The following is a 7,154-nucleotide window of genomic DNA, read 5'->3' as shown; positions in this document are numbered from 1 at the left end:
AAGAAGGGGAGCGGCTTGGGGAGCCCTACCTTGTCATGTGCCATCAATAAAGTATACTGTACCCAGCCAAAAAAATAAAAATAAAAAGAGGGGAACATTTGACAGAGCCAATGGAAACAGGTGTTTTATAGGAGATACCAACACCAAAAACAACTTTGACCTTCTATATTTTTATTTTTATTTATTTTTAAAAGATTTATTTATTTATTTGGCAGAGAGAACACAAGCAGGGGGAGCGCAGGCACAGGGAGAAGGAGAAGCAGGCTCCCCACTGTGCAGGGAGCCCCCTGTGGGGCTCGATCCCAGGATCCTGAGATCATGACCTGAGCCGAAGGTAGAAGCTTAACTGAGTCACCCAGGCGCCCCTATATTTTTATTTTTAAATTCCAATTCCAAAGCATAAAAAAGTGACCTCTAAATTATAGAGAAAAATATTAGCCTGGTTCAAAAAAAAAAAGGGCACCAGCTAGCAATTGGTTTGGAGATAAAAGATATAAATTGTCCGTAGGACATAGGACAAAGGTTAAGTGTTTACAGGTCATAGTTAGCTCTTTAAATGCTAGTTAAACACGCACACACACATGCACACAGACACGCACTCCTGCTCATGCGTGCACCCAAAACAGCAAGCCATTTCTTTAAAGCACTTGGTTTGTGTCTTAGATAAACCTTTCAGTACGTGCGTACAAGGTCAGGACTTCTTCAGTTCTCCTACAAGCCCTGTCTGCCTTTGCCCCGAGAATCCCCGGGATCACTCGTCTTTCATTACTATTCAGACATCTGTGAGATGTGTCATGGTAGTGGGTGGGGGGGCATGCGTGGATTATTCAAGTACAACTATCAATAAAAATGAGTTTATTTTGGGCGCCTGGGTGGCTTAGCTGGTTAAGCGACTGCCTTCGGCTCAGGTCATGATCCTGGAGTCCCGGGATCGAGTCCCGCATCGGGCTCCCTGCTGAGCAGGGAGTCTGCTTCTCCCTCTGACCCTCCCCTCTCTCATTCTCGCTCTCTCAAATAAATAAATAAAAATCTTTTAAAAAAATGAGTTTATTTTAAACTGGAAGATGTACTGGAAATGGGCATGTTTTTCAGAAGAAAGTTTGGTTTTGTGTTCTTTTGTTTATTCAGCCGACATTTATGTATCTCTTGTGTAGGTGATACTCTGCTAAACCCTGGGAACACAAAATAAATACGAGCGTCAGCCGTGGAAGTGCTCCCAGGGAAGAAATTTAGCGTTTCCGACATGGCCTCTGGCAGCCAGCTCTGAGATCGACAGCCCGGGCGACCCAGAGGGCCAGAGAGTCGTGGGAGGTAGGAAGCGCGGGAGCTGGTGACCTCAGAGCTGCGGGGGCTGTGGGCCAGGAGGCGGACAGTGGCCGCCACCCGTCAGGGGCCTGGCTGCGAGGGCAGGTGACGTGCTGTCAACAACGCAGGACTGGAGAGGGCTAGATTGGCAAAGAGAAGATGGGAAGAGATGTAGGTGTGAGGAGTCGAAGATGTGCCTGGGAGCTAGTAGGTCGAGGCACCTTGAGACCACGGGATACACAGCAGTCCCCCTTATCTGCAGCAGATCCGTTCCGAGACACCCAACGGGCCCCGGAAACACCATGATTTTCCTACACATACATGTCTCTGATGAAGTTTACTTTATGAATGCGGCACAGTAAGAGATGAACAGCAATAACTAATGATAAACTAGAGCAATTACAACAATGTACTGTAATGACAGTTCTGTGAATGTGGTCTCTCTCTCGCTCAGAATGTCTTATCGTACGGTGCTCACCCTCCTCCTTCTTCCTGTGATGATGCGTCAGGATCGTCCGCTTCCAGAGCCGGGTTGACCTCGGGGACCCGAAGTCTGTGGATGTGGGGAGACGACGAGATAGATAGGCCTACTACTCAAGGAGAATGTTCGGGAAAGAAGCTGTAGCTAGAAAGGTAGGGACGATTATTGTTTTCATTGTTAGTGTCTCAGGACTATCCCCTTAACCTCTAATTTTATGCCCCAGCCTGTAGCCTCTACTAACCTTGCTTTCTGTAATTCAGAGGGTACTTTGTACCTTAGGATGCACTCGATCTTGTTCCAGTTCCATAGATTCCTAAAAACACTGAATTCTCTTTTCCAATCTGATGTCTATCACGAATACCTTTTTCGTTATATCAGTATCTGCCCTTTAATTTTGCTTACTTATGTCAAAGGCTGAAAGATACAGTGAAGTCTTTTTTTTTCTATTGTATTTCTAGTAACTGATCCGTATGGTCTATCGGGTGTTGCTTTCTACTTGTTGATTCCGTGTCATTGGCCATCGATGCCAGGCCGTGATCTGTCGTCCCTGTACTCGAACCTCTCACCATGTAAGGACTCCTGTTGCGTTGACTGCTTTTTGCCTGCAGTTCTATGGTGCAGGGATCAATATTATCACTGGGCCCTACTTTTGGTTCATCTGCAGATTCCTTTCTCTCTAACCCTTTATTTTTAGTGTTGAAAGCAAATGACAAGGTGGGTAAAAGCATATACTTGTTTTGAGAATCCATCCTTGAATTTTTTTAATATGGGTGTTTCATCTGTTTATACATGTCATTAAATTAAGGTGGCCTTCTGACAAGGTTATGCTTTTTTCTTATGCTTTTGCTGTTTCTGCCTTCCACTACATGGCAATGTGTTACTGCCTTTTATCTTCCACAGTGATTTGAACATGCTATGGCCTGTGTTTTTGTAATTAAACCATCATTATAAAAGCAATACGCTGCAGCCAGATCAGAAAGTAAAGATAAGCAAAATGAAATGAAACAGACCCGGAATCCCACCTACCCAGAGACGCCCACTGTAAACATGTTTGTATCTATCTTCCAAAAGGTCTTGTAGATCTGTCAACACATCTGTGTATAAACACACAATAGACTCCTCCGGGGAAGTCATGCTACCCGTCCGCTTCTGTGACCTACTTGGATCGACATATACTGCATGCCTTTCCATGTGAATAGGTCTCCTCTACTTAATTCTGAAAATCCCCTTGTTGTGGACCCAGTCAGCCTTCTTACAGATATTTATTTTCAAACTGCCCTTTGGATATGTTTGTACCAAATTTACTTCTCATCAGCATGAATAATTAATACTGTTTTTCATCTTTGCTAATTTGATAAAAGGGGAGGAATAACATGCATCCTGTGTTCATTCGTGCTAGTTTCAACCCTAGGCAAGCTGCACGTTTCTAGGTTTTCTTAGCGTTTCTCCTTAAGGATTTAATATACGATGAAGGTGGTTTTTTGGAACCAGCTGGGAAAGGAAGCAGTGTTCAGCAAATGATGTGGGAACCGCTGATTCGCCATGAGGACGAAAGGTTTTTGATAAAATGCTCACCAGATGTATTTATGATGTCTTCCAAAGAACCACAAGTCTCCTAGAAGAGACATGGGTGTGCTTACAGCAGCTCAGCCCTGCTCGCTGTCCCTGGCCGCGAAAGCCCTCCGCCCTGCACCCCCCCCCCCCCGCGCCTCCGTCATCCTTCTGGTCTGGGCTAGAGCGACACCTCCTTGGGCCGTGGCTCATCCTCCGCTCCACCAGGAAAACGTCATCTGGTGTATCTCCCGCCTACTTGAGTTTTGCCACACGTTGTACATTTATAAGTGCCCCGAGCCTTTGGAGCTTTTTCACGCTCTCTTCCCACATAGGCCGGAAGGTGCCTCAGGTCAGGGATCTCGCCTCTTGCCGTCCCTCTTCCCTGCCCAGGAGCCTTCCAATCATTTAGCCCCTTTCCGGGGCTGCTTCCTCCCACCGCCACTTTTTAAAGTACACGTTAGAAATACCATTGCCAGTGCGCGCTCCCTTCAGGGCTGTTCCTGCTTCGGCTTCCTCCTGCAAAGCTCTGCCTGGGGGGTCTCTGGCCCACCTCCCCGCAGAGTGGCGCTCCCCTCCGCCTCCTTCCCGGCCAGGGCCGCAGTGTGCTGGCTCTTTGGGAACTGACGTAGGAGAGTGGGAAGGCAAGGGCTGGAGCGTGGCAGAACCACGAAGGCCGCGCTGGGGGAGGTCTGAGGCTGCCCTGGGGTGTAATACACACCCAGACGTCAGACCTGTGTGCGCGTCGGGGCCGGGGGAGGAAGTACCTGTGAACGTGGAAGTCACGGGCATTTTCTCACGCACCTCCCAGTGAGCAGAAATACTTCCCAGACTCTAGCAAACGCAGGCCTGCCCATCTTTGCTTCCAGGAGCGGTGTGCGTTTTCCTCCTTTTCGTTTCCTTCCAGATATTTCATCTGGATAATAGGGTATTTCATGTCCTATTCCAGATATTTAGTGGGAAGGCAAGAGCGAGGGACTCGGGGGCTGCTGGCGAAATGTCATGTTAAACTAGATGACTGCTTGAGAATTCCAGTGTTTCACTCTCTTGGGAGGCACACTGTTCTCCGGTAACTCTTTCTCCCTACGGTTCCAGTGCTTGGCACTCTGTACGTGAAAACCAACCGGAAAACGACCTAAGGGCCAGGTGGCAAGTTATGGCGCTAACTCTCATACTTGTGGAAAGGCTCAGGATGAATCTGGTACCAAGAAAAACTCAAGCTAAATTTGATTCCCGGGAGGAGGAGTCAGTGCACAAATAGGCGGGCCCTACTCCGGGTCAGATGCCCATCCGGACACTGCTGGCCCAAGAAACGAGCTGGTGGGACTCACTGCCCTTAACGCAGAGTTCGCTCTAGTGGGGGAGACCTCCAAGGTGCCAACGAGGTCAGCAGGGGCCTCAGCTACATTTCACCCTATTTTTGAGCTGCGCTGTCAAGTCCCCCAGACCCAGGAAGTTGCACCCATTGACTTCTTCGGACATTCTCTGTACGAGGCGCCAGGATGGCCTGGCCCGGCCGCACACGCCTTCTTGCTCCAGAAGCCAGTCTGAAGGAGCAGCCCCTGGGGGGCACGCGCTGTGCTCGTAGCAGAGGGGAATGAGAGAGAGATGAGCAAGAAGCCACCGGGAAGCTTCTGCTGGGGCTTGATGTGCCGTAGGGCCACTTACGTCTCGGCCAAAGCAGGGTTCAGGGGCAACGGGGGCATGGACAAGCGGTTTTGCCTGTAAGAAGGAACTGCTAGCCCATGCCAATGGATGGGACTCAAGATCCTCTGACAGGGAAAGGAGGAGGCGAGGACTAGGCGCAGTTATATAACCCACCCCAAGTGTGAGTGCTATGGAGAAGATCAAGCAGGGAGGGAGGGTCAGAGGAGCTGGGTGTGTGAGTGGAATGGGGGGAGGGGAGTATCCAGGAAATTGGCAGAATTCAAGGAGGCATGAATGTCTTACGTTTCGCCATTAGGATCACGATGTATGCTTGAGACGGCTGGCTGTTTACCAAAGATCCACTTCCTGGCCTTCTTGGGCACAGACGTTGCTCATCACCATTTCAGTCTGATGTGGCCCCGTTGTCCTAAATGAGTAACTCTTTACTGTCATCTCGTATCCACTGGGTGCCCACCTCTCCTAGACTGTCGCATAGATGCCTTTTTACTGTTGGCTTCTCTTAGGCTGGATCTAAACAAGGTCCACGCGTGGCATCTGGATGACATGTCCTTAAGACTGTGTTACTCTGCGCATCATGGCAACTTCCTCTTTCTTCGGTGGACGCAAGGAAATTGTCAAATGACCTGCCAAATGTGATGGCTTCTGTCTAGCATCAGCTGATGCCCAAAGACAGAACAGACACTCATGGCAAGACCTTCTGCTTATGCTATCGGCTACACTTTCACATTTCAAAACCTCGAGAACTGCGAATCTCCGGCCGATCTGATTAGATTGCTCTGTTTTCCTTTGTGCTGTGGTTGTTACTAAGCTCAGACTAGCGCTGCCCTTTTCTTGCTGTCCACTGGGCTCACATGATCAGTCTTTAGTTCTCCGTTTCTTTGCTTTATCCCTCTAAAAACGACCTGTTCAGCTTTTGAGTTAACATTTTATGTCTTAACCCACCCACTTTTCCCCACCTCCTAACATCTATGAAATTGGCGGCATCGATGACCATGGCGTGGGATTTAAGCGGCGACCTTCCTCTCTCCTATTTGGTCCATTAAACGATGGCTCATCTTACAGCCAGAGGCGTCTCAGATCTGATTACATAAAGGCCCCTCGCTGTGGACCTTCTACTCCTCCCTCCCAACAGTGGGCAGCTTCTCCGGGGCAGCCTTCTGAGGGAGGTAGACCAGTCAGGGTTTGAGAGGGCACACGTGACATTCTAGGTCTTCAGAGTGGAAGTGGTTGGATACAGATCCAGAAGCCTCTGCAGCTGCTGGAGGGCAGGGGGCCAAGGCGAGCCAGGCAATTCCCAGAGATCCAGGCACGCAAGGGTTGCGGGGAAGCCGCCCTCCATGGTTTCAGCCTCCTGCGTGCCTGACGTGGGGAAATCTCCCGACCACATCCAGTGGCCGCTGGCCAGATGCACGCCTGCCTTCTGCTCGGCCAAAGGCCTGTCCTGAGCAGCCACCAGAGGAAAACTGCTTCTGCTTACCTTCCACCTTCTCCCTCGCGGGGGACTCTAACCCCCACCGCTGGCAAGGGGGCCTGGGAAATGCCGCCTCCAGGCTGCACGGGGGAGAACTTAGAAAGGCTGGGGGCGGGGCGGGGCGTGTCAACACCACGCAGCACTTCGGAACACGTCACGTGTGTCAGTCCACACATTCAACGTAAAGGAGCTTCATTTCTCTCATCTTCTCTGAATGTAAAAAGAGCGTGTAGTATATTCTTCCCCCCCCCCCCCCGGACTGACTGCTTTCTGTGCCTCGTGGAGTATATAGACCCCCACCCCCCGACATCGATGAACTTGAGCAGCGCAGGCCAGCCAAAGGCAGGTGCAAGAGTGAGGCCAAAGGTGGAGTGGGGCTTCCTGAGGCCACAGCCTGCCCCGCCCGCCCCTCGCCCCTGAGGGATTAGTTCCCCAAACGAACGAGCCTAGGTAAGCGCTTTGGTTCTTCAGCTGAAGGGCGGGACACAGAATGACTGCAATAGGACGACACTTAGCGCTCCCAGCCGCTCACACTGGCTCACGGGCTCTATCATGAGCTTCCCGAGGCTCTCCTTTCCGTGAACGTTGGGTCACCTCAGTTATGGTCTAGGCAGCTGGAGGGGGGGGACGTAGGTCGCTTATTCCTTAAAGCTCGTCTCCTGGGTTGCGAGCGCCCCT

The sequence above is a fragment of the Mirounga leonina genome, unplaced genomic scaffold, assembly GCF_011800145.1.
Source record: "Mirounga leonina isolate KUSES-001 unplaced genomic scaffold, KU_Mleo_1.0 Mir_101595, whole genome shotgun sequence".
NCBI classification, from domain to species: domain Eukaryota; kingdom Metazoa; phylum Chordata; class Mammalia; order Carnivora; family Phocidae; genus Mirounga; species Mirounga leonina.
The sequence above is the reverse complement of the archived record's forward strand: the minus strand, read 5'-3'. Positions refer to the sequence as shown.